Here is an 18,826-nt window from a genome sequence, read left to right on the forward strand (position 1 = left end):
CAAGAGTAATAAAGAATGTACACTTATACTCTGGGCAATAAATCCCAGTGATGGCAGGTAGAACACCCCATTAACTGTGCAACTCATCTATACATTGTACAAAAGGTAGTAATTAATATAAATTAAATATAAAGGTAAGCCCATATATAAGGGTTGAGGAAATCCAAAACTGAAATTTGAAACACCATGCTAAAAAAAAGTGAAATCTTTTTAAAACTTTATTTCCTATTGTGTATAAAAACAATACTGTCAAACATAAAATAGAAATTCACTGTGTATATGCATATATGTATGTAAGTATGTTTAATTGTGAATGTATAACTCCAAAATTAAAACGTATAGAAAAGTAATACAAAGAGTTTTTTAAAGACAAATGATGTATCTGGAAAGTCTAATACTTCAGAGCAGAAAAGCATTTTAAAACACTGAATAGTAAGGCAGGACACCAGTTTGAGCCAAGATATTTACAACGTAAGTCCCTTTTTTACTACTAATGTCCTGACCACAAACATCCATTTCGTAGGGTAGGAAAAGTCATCGAGACCTAAAGATAAGCAAGCTAATGAAAAAAAGCCAAGCCTTTTTTCTGAATCTTGATATAATTCAGCATTCTATGCCCAATGCTGTACTTTAGGGCTTAGCTAAACATGCTGCTGGTTAGTACAAACATTTTCTCTTCAGTTATATTAAAAGTGAATTTCTTTTTCAGAAAACACATTATATAACTATATTTCATTTAAGGAGCCAGACCAAATATGAGAAATAAGATTTGGGGTTAGTAAAAGTAACAAAATTAAAACTAAGCTGAGCAACTCAATCTACTATCTCAAAAGTCCGTCGGCTATAATTCTGGAGGAACATTACAGAAATGCTTGCAATGCCTAATTAACTCAACTTCTTTCAGAACACTGGGAAACTGAAAAAACAAAAACAAGAAACAGTAAACTCATCTTGCATTCTTCCAGATGCTGAGGTTGTCCTTTGGGCCACACACTCCCTCTAACGTCAGGGAGGTCCTGGTTCTAATCAGGTTCCACCACATACCAGCTGGGCAATCTGGGGAAGTATGGTGTGGCAGTTACGACAATGGGCTACAGAATCATACCACTTGGATTCTAAGCCTGGCTTTGCCATTTCCTAGCAGGGAAACCATAGGTGAATCTCTGTGCTTTGGTTTCCTCTTATGTAAATGAAGGTATAATAATATTTCCTACCTGATACAGTTGACTTAAAGATTAAGTGAATGAATAAAAATACACACAACAATGGGACATTTCAGGTGCTCAATAAACTTCAGTTGCTAAACATCCTTTAAAAAGATTTGCTGAGCCCTGGCTGGTGTGGCTCAGTGGACTGAGTGCCAGCCTGCGAACCAAAAGGTCGCCAGTTCATTTTCCAGTCAGGGCACATGCCTGGGTTGTGAGCCAGATCCCTGGTTGGGGGCATGGAAGAGGCAACTTATCTGTTTCTCTCACACATTGATGTTTTCTCCCTCTCTTTCTCCTTCCCCTTCCCTCTCTCTGAAAAGTAAATAAATAAAATCTTTTTAAAAAATAAAAATAAATAGAAAGCATTGCTGAGCCTTATTGTCCTTTGCAAAATGAGTCTAAGAATAGTAGCTCTGTCACAGTGCGAGCTCAAGAATGTAATGAGATATACATAAACTGTTTCACACAATGCCTGGCACATGGAAAATGTTCAATAAATGTCAGCTTTTTTAAAAAAATACTTAACAGATGAACATAAATTGCTGACACGTATAGGGTTTCTTCCCTTCCCTTGCTTTGTGTCCAGTTGTATAAGCCCTATTTGCAGAAAATAATATTGAGCTTGACCTTCTAATATCCAGTGAGATTACTTCACAATAAAAATGTAATTTGATTAGAGGAAAGGTAAGGATGCTGACTCAACTCAGTATGTGAAATGCCTCAGCTGTCAGGACATGCATCAGCAATGTGTCGAAATCCTGGAGAGTGAAGAGAGCTAGCATTTGAATAAATGAATGACAGACTAACAGGCCATTTGGGGCAGAAAAACAAGAATTTATGAGGAATTCAACCATCTGGATGAGCACTGCCAAGACCAGGACAAACCGGGTTCTCGCACCTCCCAAAGCTCCTTCCAGATACAAATTGGTTTACACTATGTTTGCAAAGGAAAGAAAAACAAGCAATGTTTGACAGTTCTGTCCTGAGTCTAAATTTTGAATTAACATTAATATTTACAGATGTTAGCTTATAAATACTAGCTAAAAGTAGTAATAGTAATTTACATTTGAAGAGTTCTTTACAATATCATATTCATATCAATATTACTGACCTACCACTAAAATAACATTAAGTACTAAACCACTTCAAAGTATTTTGTAAACAATTTTTCTTTTCCACACACCCTGTTAACGATCTAAGGTCTGAGCTAAAATTCTGCAAGCTTTTTATAGCCTCCTACAAGGCCTCAGGCTAAATCTACAAGGAATATGCTGTATTTGCTTAGAATCTACTATGTTTAACTTAAAAATCAATCATTTATTTATTCATTCCACAAATATTTACAGAACACCTTTTACATGCCAGGCACTAGTCTAGGTCTTATGTATACATTTCTGAGCAAAATCGAACAAGATCCTGGCTTTCATGAAGTTTACACCAAAAGGGAAGAAAACCTAATTAAATAGTCATATAATTAAATATAAAACAGGTTGCTCTATGAAGAAAAGGTACAAGGTACTATTAAGAGCATATTGCAGAGAATGAAAAAGAAATATACTTGTCCTCAAAAAACTTCAGTCATGAGAAAAAAAGATTAACATATGTAAATAAAAGGAAAATTACAAAAAAAAATAATAATAATTGCCTAAATCTCATGGGCCAAGACAGGAAAGGAGAAAGCACTTGGCGAGGACCTAAAATATTCCAGCCAGGGTCCTTCCATGTAGTTTCTCATGGAAGCCTTGAAAAAATCCTGCAAGGTAGGATTTTGTAGATGAGAACACTGAGGTTGCAAGATATTCAGGTCTATTAGTATGAGCCGATAACTACAGGGTAGAAACAGCTTCATTACCAGAGCCAGAAAGTATGACAATTTCATGGCAAAATAAAATATATTTGACATTAACTTGGACAGAGATGTGTAGCAGCAGAACTGTAGGGATCAGAGCAATGAATTTGTCTTCCTCATCCTCTACCTCCCTTTTTACAGCCCACCTCCAACCCCTCCCTAAGGCACACCCCAATAACGCCCAGTGCTCATGACCTCTCCACACCCACAAAAACTGGCCTTTTCTTCTGAAAATGTGGTTAATCTTCCTGACTGTTAAAGAGCTAATTGGCTCGCCATACAGAAACATATTTATACTATTGCAAAGGCTTCATGGAAACAATAGCAAAACGGGTTCATTCAATGGCCTAATTTCAACAATGGGAATTTCAGACATAAAATGGGCAAATTATCTGGAGCCCCTGCAGGCACATCTATTCTGCTTTCACAAGGATCATAAGGCAAGCCTTATCAATTGATCTTGGGGTGGGGGAGGGGGAGAAGGGGCGCACACCTGGATAAAAATAGAAACTAGCCCTGGCTGGCATGGCTCAGTGGATTGAGTGCCAGCCTGCGAACCAAAGGGTCACCAGTTCCATCCCAGTCAGAACACATTCCTGGGTTGCAGTTGCGGACCAGGTCCCCACCCCCAGTCGGGGGGGTGTGAGAGACAACCACACATCAATGTTTCTTCCGCTCTCTTTCTCCTTCCTTACCCCTCTCTCTATGAATGAATGAATGAATGAATAAAACTATCTTATTCTGAAGTTTTAACAATTTACATTGTTTGCTTGTAGCATTATTGCAGCCTGTATCACAAAACTGACCAAGCAATAGTTTCTGAGACACCCTGAAGTCCAAAGACTTGAGTGTTGCCAAGCATTCACACAAATGACAATGTGTCTTTGAAAAAGGCCAAGTGCAGCAAGCTCAGGAGAGTCCTTTTAAATGACATTCATTTCATCTAGATCTTGGAAATTCTCATATTACATAAATCTGGAAAAACAGGCACCAGGCTCTCCGTGGGAATGGACAGCACACACAAAATATGTATGTCTTAAACTTCCGACGAAACTAGATCCAGATGGGCCGGGACAACCTCATTCACACAATCCTTACTAGAGTATTTTTCACAATGTACCCTCTGTTGAAAATACCATAATCTCCTACAGACAATCTGCCCTTTCAGGATCTGCAACACTATAAGCAATGTCAAAAGGTATTTGTTAATGAACGAATAAACCCAAACAAAAGTCACCAAAGACAGAACAGGTATGAAAAAAAAAAAAAAGATACACATTCTGAAGAGACATTTCCTGTTTCACAATAAATAGTCCTTCCTGAAAATCTTGAATGAATCATTCATTTCCAATCATATCATGTATACATAATAATCGTAAAAGCTTAGTAAGCACTTATTCTGAGACAGTCACTATTCTAAGCAATTTAAATGTATTAACTCATTCAATTCTTTTCATAATGCTGTGTAGTAGGCATGATTATCCTTATTTTACATATTGAAAATATCCCAGAGATATTTAGTAACTTGTTCTTGATCACATAGGTAGAAAGGGCTTCTGCTGAGCTTCGGACCCAGGCAATCTATCACCTGTACATTATCACCTCTGCTATAGAGTAAAAGGAGTTGGCTTATCACTACTTTTGTTACTTTTCATCTAATATCTACAACATACACTGGAGGGACCACATGGAAGGGTTCACCTTCCCGATTTTTTAACATAGAGACTGAGGCAGACATGAGTCCAGTCATCTACCTCCACTTTGTACCAAGCAAATTATACAGATTCTCTAGCTGGTTTGTTATTTCTGTTAATATTTAAAGGACCCCTATATGATGGTGTTAAATCTCTCAAATGATAATTTCAAGTCTTCTCTGGCCTTCCAACATTCTCCTTTGCACCTAAGCTACCTTACTTAAAGACTTCAACATTATGTTTGGATTTAATTTACTTTTTAGGGAAATGAAACGACACAGAGGTTTGGCTGCTTCATTTCGTTCTGGAACACCTGACATTTATGTTCCCGCATAGGTTTTTGATGAGTTGAACTGAGCATCCACCCCTGTGTTATCACTGGCTCGGCATAAGGTCAAGAAGACATCCGGTAGGCTGAACTGCTCCCGTAAGGAACTTCAGAGAAGCATGAATAGGACAAGAAATAAACAAAGGAAAAAAGTAAGAAGACATTTTAGGCAGAAACAGGATGGAGGTAGGAGTGAGCACATTACAGGGGAAATAAGGGAAGACACGCGTGACTGAGCAGAGGAGACAGTTCACTAGGAGGAGCAGGAGACAAGAGTGCAGAATCAGAACTGGGCCACGAAGGAACGCAGAGTACTCTGGGCTTCATGCAGCTGACTACAGATATACGTTGGCCAGGGATAAGCATAAAGAGTAAGTGTTTTTAGAGAGGTTTGGACGGAAAATTGTTGCCAAAACAATGTCACCAAAACCAAACATGAAGCACTATGAGGGCCTATACTGATCTCATGGCAGTAGGAGGTGGAAAGAAAAGGAACCTGAGACACATTTAGAAGATGGGAATAAAGGGATTTTTTTTGTCATACTAAGATATAGTGAAAAGGAATGTCAAAGATTAGTAACTCTTTCCAGGTTGGAAGAATGACATACTGCTGGTAAAAGTGGAATCACCAAACATAGAAGTTCATTTACCAAGGAAGTTCATGCATTTTACTATTGAGGACACTGGAGTTAACTCCAGTGCATCCAAGGGAGCAGAGGTTGAAGTCAGTACTGGAAACATGGGGCTAAATGAGAGACTAGAGATCCCAGAATTTTCCCAGCAAGGTGAAAGTCAGAAGAATAGATAAGCTCAACTTACAAAGCAAATGCGTAACAAAAAACAAAAGGTTAAAAATGAAACCATGGGCAGCTAGAGACAAGGTAAAGAAAACTGGCCCTGGCCAATGTGGCTCAGTTGATTGGAGCATTGTCTCCTAAGCTGAAAGGTCCAGGGTTCAGTCCCCAGTCAGGGGGGCATGCGAGAGGTAGCCAGTCAATGTTTCTCTCTCACATCAATGTTTCTCTCCCTCTCTTTCCCTCCCTTCCCCTCCCTCTAAAATCAATCAGCATGTCCTCAGGTGAGAATAAAAAATAAAAAATTTAAAAAAGATAAAGAAAACTCAAACAATGAGGCAGAATGCTCATTGTAGGATGCAACAGAGAAGAACCCAGAAAATGAAGTATCACCAAAAACAAGAAGTAAAGCTTCTAAGCCACTTCCAATGAGAACAGTTGATAATAGATACACAAGTGGAAAAACTTCTCCTGTAACCTTCAAGAAATCCCCCTGATGCTAATGAAACAACCCAAACAGTTCTCAAAGAAGTCTGAGAGATACCTACTAAAATCAAGACTTGGGAGACTGGGAGAAGGCTACTTGTGATTTGTTTTTGCTGTGTTTTTTATTAAATTAAGAGGAGTGTGAGGAAAAGAAGAGGAAGAGGAAAACATCAAGTCCATTCGAGTTTTTAGAAACTCAGGAGTTTCAATTCACATGTATTTGATTTTAAGATTAAATTTTAATTAGTAATGTCAGAAAAATTGCATTTAAAAAAGCCGAGGTGAAGAGAGAATAGCAAAAGGTCAAAGGAAGGAGTCTGGATGTCATTCCAGATGCACTGAGAAACCATGGCAATGTCAAAGCCTGAGGGAGAGACATACTGTATTATTTGTATTTTTAAAATGATTATTCTGGTAGAATGAATGGAATAGAGGCAAGAGAAGAAGTAAGCAAACCAGTTAGCAGACCACTGCTATGCAGAACAGCTATGGAGTCATGATAATGACTGCAAACAAAGTGGACAAATATATGGATGTGGAATCGAAAGTACTTGCTGATAGTAATTATTCTGGGGAGGGGTGTGAAAGTGATAGAAAAAAGGGAGGAAGCAAAGATGACTATCATTTGTCTGGTTTGAACATCTGGATGAATAGAGAGTCAGTAAGTAAAAGAGAGAAGAAATAGTTTAGTGGAAGAAATCAAGTGTTCCACTGGAAATGTGTTAAGTTAGAGATGTTTGGGAGACATGCCTAGAAATGTCCAGCCAGCAACTACATATACAAGACCAAAGTTTGAAATAAGGTCAGGGCTGGAGACAGAAATGTGAGAGACAACAGTATATAAATGGTCTTAAAGCCAAAGGGATAGATGAGACCACCTATGGCAAAAGTACAGAAAGTACAACACAGAAGCCCTAAAAAAAATCCCATAAATACAAATTAAGTAGAAGAGGAAGAACCAGCACAGAGAATAAGAACAGCCAGAGGCAGAAGGACCAAGGCAGTGGCACCGAAGCCAAAGAGGAATATGTTTACATGGAGAATGTAAACGAGTATCAAATGCTGCTGATACGCGTGTCCATCGGATTTGGGGGTGGCCCTGACAAGAGTAATTTCAGTAAAGCAACAATAAAGGCAGAATCACGTAACAGCAAGAACTTACGGAATCCTACTATGGCCCCCCATTAAAATCACTCTTCTGTCTTCAGCATTTCTTCCTGCTTTCCACTGCTCCGTGTCTAGTTCAAATGCAAAGGTTCTGACTGGTACACCAAGTCACTCCCATCTCGACTGGGTAGAGCCTTTGGTGCAGATCACTGCCTAAGCCAAAAGCCTTCCTATCGACTAGATGGTCTTGAGTCAGGGCCACTCATTCTCGCCACCTGAGATGAGAAAGCACAAGATTCCGCATGACATACATCCTAGAAAGGGTGTGTTAAGTCTTGACCAGTCTCCAACACACTTTACTAAAATGTAAAACAAAGACCGAGAATACTTTTACTGATGAAGATCTAAGGAGGCTTATAAATTGTAAGTAGTTTAATTTTTCCTAACTTGGGAAAGGTATCCAGATGTTCACGGTATCATTGCTCTTTCTAACTTATGATTAGTTTATGAAAACGATTTACGTCCTTTTAACTAGATAATACACTAAAGTCAGTGGATATTTTAAAAGAAAAAACTACAAAAGCAAAAAAAACTTTCTGAGTATGGAGTCATAATATCCAATACATTTTTAAATCATTAAATTAATAAAATACATGTTTTTTAAACTTTTATAAAATGTTATAAAAGGCAAAAAAAAAAAAAAAAAGACACAGTTTTTAATAGCATGCATTCATTCCCTTTTTAAAAAAAGAAAAGAAAGCTTCCATCCAAAAATATTCAGGCCCTATACTTTTATACCCCAGCAGAGCCAAGCTACAACGAAAAAAGCACCCAAAGGGAACTTTACAGCGGAACCTCTGATACATGCTGAACTGCGGTCATGAACAGTACTGGGACCGTATGCGTGTGGCTATATAGCTGGATACGATTGCATACAGTCTGCATTTCAATTAGCAAGAAAAAATAAAGGATCATGATACTTAAAGTTTATGAACCTAATCAAAACATTAAAAACATAAACACAAGCTGGAGCCAGAACACTCCCCCAGACAATGCCCTTGCATTTGAAAGTAGAACTGATGCTAATTTGCATTTGTAGAGCACTCAAAAGTTTTTCACAGCGTTTTGAAAATGTTAAGCTGTCACTTGAGGGTCCTAACAAAACTAAGAGCTAGGCTGGCTAGATATGATACTCATTTTGCACGTAAGGAACCTGAGTTGCATCAAAGATTCAACAAGATTTGCTCAAAATTATATACACAGTAACAGTCCACATTAAAACCTACGTCTTGTATGTCACAAGAAGCCTGCTGCTCCTGCCACTGAAGTTTATATTCTATAGCCTTCAATAAGGGGGTTTCAAATCCCTGCTGGAGTGAGTTCAAATATCACACACCATACTCACACTTCAAAAACAGACTCAACCATTCACCCAAGTAATACAAATATTAGTTATGCTGCAATTACCAGTTCTACGGCATTCAATGTCTTACTATACTGGTGTATTACTAGAAAGCCAATTTTGACAGTTCACTTATTATGTTACTGTATTATTTTTGTTAATGAGCACATAGAACTTATTATAAGACCGCTGGTGGTCACTGCTTTTATTCTTTCTTGGAAGTTCTACTGATTTCAACCCATTAACAATTAGTAGTCATAAAGTAATCTGTAAGTTACTTACTCATGACATTCATGAATAAGAGCATATATTTAGTACAAACCTAACTAAATAAAAAGCTACTTTATTATACCTGTCTAGGGTTCACTAACAACTGAAAATTAAAGAACAAGTTGAATCATTTAGAAGAGTATAAAGTATTAAGAGTGTTTGTTTTATGACTCTCCTACATACATCAAAAAACCCCAATACATTTCTATTTTAAAATGCTTATTTGCAAGCCAAATCTTCCCACCAATACCCACTGAATTCAATGGGCTGTTCTCAGGAGAATCCTTTATGATGTCCGCAGTATCTACTACATATCTGAGTCTCGGCCATGAACTATCAATGTCTGCATCATTTCATAAAAAAGAAAACCATTCACATTTAGAAACTGAGACAGCATGTAAGAATACGACTACTTGGGCCCTGGCTAGTGGCTCAGTAGGTTGGAACACCGTCCCGTACACCAAAAAAGGTTGAGGGTTCCATTCCCAGTCAAGGCACATACCCAGGTTACAGGTTTGATCGCCAGTTGGGGCATGTTCAGGAAGCAACCAATCAATGTTTCTCTCTCACACTGATATTTCTTTCTTTTTTCTCTCTCTCTCCCTCTCGCTCTCAAATCAATAAACATATCCTCAGGTGAGGATTAAAAAAAAAGAATACTACTTCACATCTGCCTCAGCCAAACTCAATACACCATCTAAAAGTAAATACACAATGCAGTAATATTAAATAATATAAATAACTGCTATTTACTGAGCACTCAATACACTCCAGAAACTACCAGTCTGCTTTAATGATAATAAAAAATAATAATGGTGTAGCAAACACTTATTGAGTCTATCTGGTGAGCTAGGGAATGTTCTATATGGTTTACAAATCATCTCACAATGCCACACTTTACAAATGGAAAAACCAAGATACAAAGAGACTAAATATTTTGCCCAAGGTCACACTGGCAGTTAGGGAGAAACCCAGCAACAAAGTCCCTGCTCTTTCTTCATCTCGTGTGGGTGAAATGGGCTAATTTAAACAAAGCGCTCAGAACAAGGCTTGGCACATGATAAGCACTCCATAAATATTAGTAATTATTAGCAGTATTATTCAATGCCTACAACAATCAGGTAAAATGAAAACAGTGAAAAAAAGAATGAGGAAAGAGAAAGGAAACTGGGAAGACGGCAAGAAATAAGTCAACAGACAATACCTACAAAAGAAAAAGGAAGTCAAGGCTTTCGTAAAGAATGGTCAAGGATGGCTTCCCAGAGGTTTAGTTTATAAATTTTGTGACAAAATGTATTTTTCTATCATTTTATTGATTCCTCTCTGTAAAAAATAAAATGCAGTGACAGAAATGTTGATGAGAAAGGGAGAAGAAAGAATGAAGAGAGGGAAAGAGAAGTTAGACAAGTTAGATCTGAAAAATCAACTGCCAAATAAGTGCAAATCCTCACTGTAAAGCAAGCAATGTTTTTTTTTTTCTTTACCAAAGAAAAGTATAAATGTAGGGGAGCTGTAAGATTAAGCTTCTAATCTATCCACTACCGGATCCTACTGGGGGAAAAAAGGCTCTTATTAAAAATGTACACTGAAGCCCTGGCTGGTGTGGCTCAGTGGATTGAGTGCCAGCCTGCGAACCAAAGGGTCACTGGTTCGATTCCTAGTCAGAGCACATGCCTGGGTTGTGGGCCAGGTCCCCAGTGGGGGGCACATGAGAAGCAACCACACACTGATGTTTCTCTACCTCTCTTTCTCCTTCCCTTCTCCCCTGTCTAAAAATAAATAAAATCTTAAAAAAAAAAAACATACAATGGAGTTAAAAACCCAAAAATTTGTAAGAGAAACCATAAATTCTAGTTGATAGTGTTCTTAAGCAAAACACAGGCAAAGAATTCAATATGACTTAGTTTTGGTATCCTTCAAATATTCACTTGAGACTGTTTTCCCACTTTTAATATGGAAATAACAACAGAAAATCAAAGCTCAGTTTTATTTATGACTTGGTCCATTTAATATTTGGTCATCTGTTGAAACTACTAATGAGGAAACCAAAGAAAGGCAAACTAAGAAAGGTTTTTAGGATGTAGATACCTGTCCCACAGAACCCAACACTGAGACTACTGTTTTCAAACAACTTGCTCAACATCGAATGAAAACTTTTGATCCTCAGCAACCTATTAATATCTAACACCCAATTTTTAATTTTTTAAGAATGAGGAAATTGAAAGCCAGAGAGAATCTGTTCAACGTGGAAGCAGAATGATGCTGTGGAAAGAGAACGCATACTGGAATCAGACATACTTGGAATAGATTTCTGGTTCCCTCACTAACTAAATGTTGCTCAGTCTCCTCATCCAATAGGAGAATTACACCACCCTCCCAGCAAACTGTGGTTAGAAATAATGAAAACAGAACATGCAATACTTAGCAAGGAAAAGGCACTTAGTAAGTAGTAGCTATTAGTATTAATGGCACTACTATCTCCGTGAGGGTAGATCAGTAGGTGACAATTATTATTATTATTATGAATACAACCTCCTAGGGGGCAAGGACTGCATTATCTACCTTAGGCAGTCAGCACACAGTGCCTGGCATACAGTAACCCTTATATAAAGGAGGCAGGGAACAAGGAAAGATGACAGGAGTAATTAACAGGGGAATTGGTATTCAACAGTTCTCAAAAGTTCCTTTCTATTAAAACAGCCAAGATATGAAAGCAACCTAGGTGTTCACTGATAAATGGATGGATAAAGAGGTGTCTCTCCCTCTCTCTCTCTCTCTCTCTCTCTCTCTCTCTCTCTCTCTCACACACACACACACACACACACACACAGAATACTATGCAGCAATTAAAAAGCATGCAATCTTGCCATTTGCAACAACATGGATAAATCTAGAGGGTGTTATGCTAAGTGAAATAAGTCGGGCAGAGAAAGGCAAATACCATATGATTTCACTCATATGTAGAATCTAAGAAACAAAACAAAACAAACAAAACAACAGATTCACAGAAACAGAAACCAAAGGGATGGTTAGCAGAAGGGGAAGGTGGGGAATGGGTAAAGGGGGAAGGCGGAATATGGTCAACAATAGTGTGGTAAGTTTACACATTGCCAGATGACTACTAGAATTAGTGGGGCGATCACACGTGAGGTATAAAACTGTTGAATCGCTATACTGTACACCTGAAACTAATATCACTATGAGATTGCATACCAACTATACTTAAAAGAATTTTTTTTAATTCCTTCTAGATGGCACTTATACCATATGTACAGTAACAGTATGTCCTATTTCATTGTTTTTTTCTAACTCAATTTAGAGACTTGTAACACCATATTTTTTTTAATGAAGCAGAATAGAACATCAAAGAAACAAGTATACCTATCATATAAGTTTCTTGCTTCATTTAACTTGTATATTGGTTATATGTGCACTCCTACATTAGTGTGTGTATGTGTGTGTGTGTGTACTGGGGCCAGTATGTAAAATAAATTCTTTACTGCAGGTAGCAAAATATAGGAATAATACCATCCTAGGTTTCCCAGGAGAGTTCTACTTTTATGTGATTTTATATTTTTCAATAAAGGTAAAATGAAGTATATTAACTAAATGGGATCTGAATTTTATACAATGTATATCAAAAATCATAGAGAAAAATCTTTACCAGACCCTAAGTTCCACTTATTGGTTTAGGAAATACAAACACAGTACCTACTTATAAAACTTATAGCTAAAACATCCATACAGATTACATCAAGAAATCACCCTACAAAACTCACATAAAACTAAAAGCAGATGCCTTAGTAGTTCTAAAACACGGCAGCTTTGTCGCCCAATTCAAAACATAACAATTACTTTATTATGAATTCAAGATCATTTCTGAGCATCTTAATTCTCACATGAGTTACCACAAAATAATCATATGATATTTCTGAAGTTCTTGATAGTGAGGCTGAAATATCGAGGCAAATTGTACCATGGGCAAAGAACATTACCGAGCTCTCTGAAAAGGAAATGCAGAGCCTAGTTCTATATATCACAAAGCCAGAGTTTTATTGTATTTTATAGCACATGACACCTAACTAAGCAAAAATACATCAAATGCTTAATATCCTCTGTTAAACTAAAAATGTGAAAGTAACACATGTAACTAGAGGGCCAGGAAACTCCAGGTGACAACAGCCACGCTGGCCAGGGCAGCACTCCAAGTGTGAGTTGTTCTCACACTTTGAGAACAACTAATCTAAGGTACGGAGCACGCACGGAAAATCCATGGCAACCTGACTTACCATGACAGCAGATTAAATCATTTCACTTCTCCACATCACAATCCCCTCGTTAAAGAAAATGTTAAGAGCAGTATCTGTCTCAGCCCATTATTCCCATACTTCACACACAGAGACACACTCTGAGCTCTTTAGATTACCGGTAACTTCTCTCTAAAGTCAACTTGTCAGGTACTACTCAGGTGACAGCTCCACCTGTCTGGCCCCTAACACTCTCTTCTGTTCACTCAGCACCTAGTTAAATGAACTGACCAGTTTGTTTGCCCGCACTCAGGGATAAAGAGCTAAACAAACTGGAACTTAAGTCTTTGGTACAACAAAGGTAAAAAGTGGCTGCGTATTTAACACCTAGTACCATATTGATGGCAAATGAACTTTTTTTTTTTAAGATTTTATTTATTTTTAAGCAGAGGGGAAGACAGTGAGAAAGAGAAGGAGACAAACATCGATGGGAGAAATAAACATTCATCGGTTGCCTCTAGCATGCCCACAACTGGGGGTCTGGCCCCATAACCCAGGCATGTGCCCTCACCAGGAATCAAAGCGATGATCTTTTGACTTCTGGGATAATGCCCAACCAAGCCGCATCCGGTAGGGATGAAAACTCTTTTTTGGCAAATATTAAAAGAGAAAGTGTTTGAGGATTAAAGAACTTGAAAAATATTCTCCTTGGGCCATCAAGCTCTGTTCCAATTAGTGAAAAGACTGGTCTGGAGGAAAAACCAGTATCTACAATTAAATATTGCTAGGCCGAATCATATAAAACTTATATGATTTTATAATCATATAATACAGGTCAAAAATGGTCAATCACTGGCAATTTCATTTCATTCAACCTAAGAGAACGCGTTATTTTGTTAATGGCAGTGAGACTAATGGTGTTACTGGCATCAAAGGACAATGGTCTCAAACCAAAATACGCATATGGGAACATTTTTGAAAGAGAATTTTTACTTTGTTTTGTTTTACTTTTGTAATATAAATGCTAAAATATCTTCAAAAGCGGAAAGAACAGTATAATAAACCCCCATGGACCCATCACTCAGCTTCTCTTTCTGAAATTCTCTTAATGTCAGTATTGACAACATCCTGGAAATTATGTGCTATGCAATTTTCTAAACATGTAGTACAGGAAAACTTTTCAGAACAATGCAAAAATTCATTGTTCTACAAAATTCTTTCAAGCTTATAGGACCAAAAATGTTTGAAAATTGCTGCTATGCAGCTTGTGTGATTTTGAACACTATATAAATGGAATTATGAAAGCATGAGCTTTAACAAAATATGTTCTTAGTTGTTGAGTTGTTGAGCTGTGGCTTAAGACAGTGGGCCTGAAACAAATTTATCTGACTAAGACATCTAAAACTAATAAAGAAAATAAACCAGCCTTTTACAAAAGGACAAGTTTATTTGAATGTATATAAATCCTAAAAAGTATTAATTATATTGACTTCTAAGTACCAGACAAGGGCACAGGCATACATCCCTCAGAACGTCTGACAGAACAAACTGTTCATCACTAGTCTAATTCACCCAGGGCCTGCTGTTAGCTGGGCCCTGACATACAAGCACTTGTTCCTTCAACAAATATTTCGGAGTCTTTTCTATGTATCAGACACTGTTCTAGACACGGATGATGCAGCAGTAAACAGAAGAGACAAAGATCCCTGCCCGGTGGAATTTATGTTTTAGCATGGGGGCACAGATAATATTATAAATAAGAACATAATCTATTGACAATATGTTAAAGGAGTACCAGAGCAAGAGAAAAAAGAAAAAACAGAGCGAAAAAGGGAAATGGAGAGGGGACGGCATTATAGTTCTAAATAGGGTGAGTTCACAGACTCGTGGAAAAGGTTGACATTTACCTAGTTATGACATCTATGTGGTAAGTATTACGCAGATCTGATGTGATCAAGAATCCGTGGGAATGAGAAAAAGGCACTTAACTCACTTACTCCCTCTCGGAGGAAGTGATATCTGAGCCATTGTTGAGAAAGCAAGGTGGCCAGAAGCACCAGAGGAGGAAGGGCTCTGCGTGCCCAGACAACAGCATGTGTGAGGGTGCTGAGAGGCCCACAGCCCCGCACATTCCGCATTCAAGGCAGGCAGCTCCCTGTGGCTAAAACCCAGTGTCTGAGGGGGAGGATGCAGCCAGGACAGGCAGGCAGGGTCAGATCAGAGGGTTTCCATTTGGGGAGGGTGGGGGAGGAGGGGCTGGAAGCCAATGAGCCACCTACCACAGAGCTGTGGTTCAAGCGGCTCTGAAAGGTGGATGACAGAGCAGAGCAGTGATGGGGAAGGAAGAGGACTTGACAGACTCAAAAAGCTATAGTGAGCGGCGGGAAGAAGACTCCAAGCCCAGCCAGATCAGCCTGGTCCACAAAGGAGATGATGGGGCCACTCGCTAAACTGGGGAGACTCTAAAGAAGAGATCCTAGAGAAATGTGGGATGCTGAATTATAAGCGCCTGTGACAAGGGACCAAGGAGTCACTAGAAATGCAGGTCTGGAATGGAGAAAGTTCTTGCCTGGACATACAGAAATATATATGGACTGAAGAGTCTGAGACGAGCATCTGAAGGCATTAGAATGGATTAGATCTCTCTGCATTAAACATCTCCCTCCTAAGACATTTCTACCAGGAATCAATTTATTTCCACAGTGCTCATAAATGGAAACATTTGCACAAATGATAGGTTCTCTTAACAAATTCCAAAAGAAACACTCTTTTCTGGAATAAGTTACAAACACACCTATATACAAAGATCTATTATGTATATATGCCAATATTCTTATTTTGGGGTGTATACTAAATTACAAAGGGCAAATTCTCATCAGAGAGTGTTTACCAGCACCATAGTTTGAGGCATATCAGATTATAAAACTGTAAAAATCATGAGATCCACAGTATTCTACAATTTCCCTCCCAACTTAACTTTTTTTCCTATCCTACTTCTGCTTTCCTGCCTCCTCCTTCCCCACCCTGCCATTTAACTCTAATCCCAGCCAAACTGTTATCTGTGGTTCATTCAATTGAAGACCCAAGGAAGCCTTCATTCCATCATCATTCCCCACCCGCCAGATCAAACACCTGCCCCTTCCCCCTCCAGCCCCTTTCTCCATCCATCCTTAAGAGGTCCCTCTCAAATGTCACTTCTTTCTTGAAGCCTTTCCTGGTGATTCCCTCAGCCTAATGTGATCTCTCCTTTTGAACTACAAGGGCCCCTATCTGGTACCTCTTTTACTGCACTTAACTAGATGACATGACACAGTATCTGCCCTCTTGGAATTACATTTGATTACATTTTTGTCTTTGTAGCTCCTATGAGACCAGCATATAACATGAATAGAGCTGAGCTATCTCAAACCCAGATGTGTCTATAAGAAATAATATATTCTAAATACAGCTGTCCATAAAGTCAACCTGTACCCAGCCCTTTAAGAAGCCCAGCTTCTGCCTGAGGAAGAATCAGAGTAAATTATTTGTCCAGAAAACCAATACAAAACCAGCATCCAGTATTTTAACACATTGCCTCAGTTTCCATAATGTCAACGAAACATGTTACTTGAAAGTGAAAGTAAGTATTAATTCAAGTTGTTAAAATGTTTTAAAGTAAGAAAAAAGTGTTACAGTCTACTAGGAAATCAGATCTGAAATTAAAACAATTAATCAATTAAAAACACTTTATCCTACTTCTCTTTTACATTCCTCTGGTCTTTCTCCAGAGCAACAGATGTTTTTCTCCTTCAGCTCAGTCATTTGAAGAAAAGGAGCTTGGAAATGGTTAAAAAGCAGAGGGGAAGTGCAGTGTAAGTGTGGATAAACGGACAGGGTCAGTGCCAATGATGTGGGCATTTGTAAACCAATTCAATGGTTTCTGGAAAGTATTTCAGAGAGTCCTACAAAAGCCTCAGAGGAATATCTACATTTTGAGGATCTTAACAAATTTGTAATTTTAATCATTCCTACTTCCCAAATTGGTCATACAGCTTTCAAAACATCTTTATATCCAATAATAAACTCAACTGTATACCCTCTACATCTTTATTATATCGAAGAATCCTTCCTGTTATTTCTAAAATTCAACAATGCTGAACTTCAGGGTTCCACCCTCATATTGGTCTTCTCAACACACTTTTTCTTCATTCTTAGATTCAGTCCAAATATTCTTTTCTGAAATTACTCCAAATAATGCTTTATTACTGTCTCTCAAGGTTTTGTTAATAATTTCTTCTTCCTTATTTATCTTCCCAAAACTCGAACAAGAGGCAATACTTCCTAAAACATTTTACGAGGCCAACGTAATCCTGATACCAAAACCTAGCAAGCGTAACACAAAAAAAGAAAACTACAGACTGACTTCTCTGATGAATGCAGATGCAGAAATCCTAAATGATATATAAGCAAACTGAATACAATTCATTAAAAAAATAACACATCACAATCAAGTGGGGTTCATTCCAGGGGCACAAGGATGGTTCAACACAAGCAAACAGATCTATTTCTACACTACATTAACAAAACAAAGGATGAAAATCATATAATCTTATCAATAGATGCAGAAAAGGCATTCAATAAGATAAAACATCCACGTATTATTAAAACACCCAATAAAATGGGTATAGGAGGGAAGTACCTGAATATAATAAAGGCCATGTATGACAAACCCTCCGCTAATCAGGAACAAGACAAGGATGCCCACACTCACCACTCTTATTCAATATAGTTCTGGAAGTTCTAGCCAGAGCAATCAGGCAAGAGAAAGAAATTTAAGGACATACATATTGGGAATTCAAAAGTCCAAATGTCACTTTTTGCAGACGACATGTTTCTGTATATAGAAAACCCTAACGACTCCACCCAAAACAGAAACAATAAACAAACGCAGTGAAGTTGCAGGATACAAAATCAATGTAAAAAAACCCAGAGGTTTCCTGTATGCTAAGAATGAAATTTCAGAAAAAGAAATTTAAAAAAATAATTTCTTTTGCAATTGCAACCAAAAGAATAAAATACCTAGAAATAAACTTAACAAAAGATGTGAAGGACCTATATACTGAAAACAACAAAGAGATTGAAAAAGACAAAATGAAATAGAAGGATATTCTGTCTTCATGGATTGGAAGAATCAACATAGATAAAATGGCCATATTATGCAAAGCAATGTACAGATTCAATGGACACTCCCCCCATCAAAATCCCAATGTCATCTTTTAAACAAATAGAACAAAAAAAAAAAATCAGATTTGTATGGAACCACAAAAGACCCCCACCGGCCAAAGCAATCCTGAGAAAAAGAACAAAGCCAGAGGTATCACACTACCTGACTTCGAATTATACTACAGAGCTACGGTAATTGAAACAGCATAATAGTGGCAGAACAGACAGATACACAGCAC

The 18,826-nt window shown here is 37.9% G+C and overlaps 1 protein-coding gene across 3 annotated transcripts in view; it reads right to left on the bottom strand.

The window, feature by feature from the left end:
* Positions 1-18,826, bottom strand: part of PPP2R5E (protein phosphatase 2 regulatory subunit B'epsilon) — a 139,910-nt gene that overhangs the window by 73,480 nt on the left and 47,604 nt on the right. Inside the window, exon 1 of one of the 3 annotated variants that reach the window (XM_045201981.3) lies at positions 7,522-7,767. The exons of the other annotated variants lie outside the window; for them this stretch is intronic. The gene's annotated coding sequence lies outside the window, so the exon portion shown is untranslated. Of the gene's footprint in view, positions 1-7,521; positions 7,768-18,826 lie in introns of those variants that run through there. 3 annotated transcript variants of the gene reach the window in all.

Source organism: Desmodus rotundus, chromosome 7 (genome assembly GCF_022682495.2).
Source record: "Desmodus rotundus isolate HL8 chromosome 7, HLdesRot8A.1, whole genome shotgun sequence".
NCBI lineage: Eukaryota > Metazoa > Chordata > Mammalia > Chiroptera > Phyllostomidae > Desmodus > Desmodus rotundus.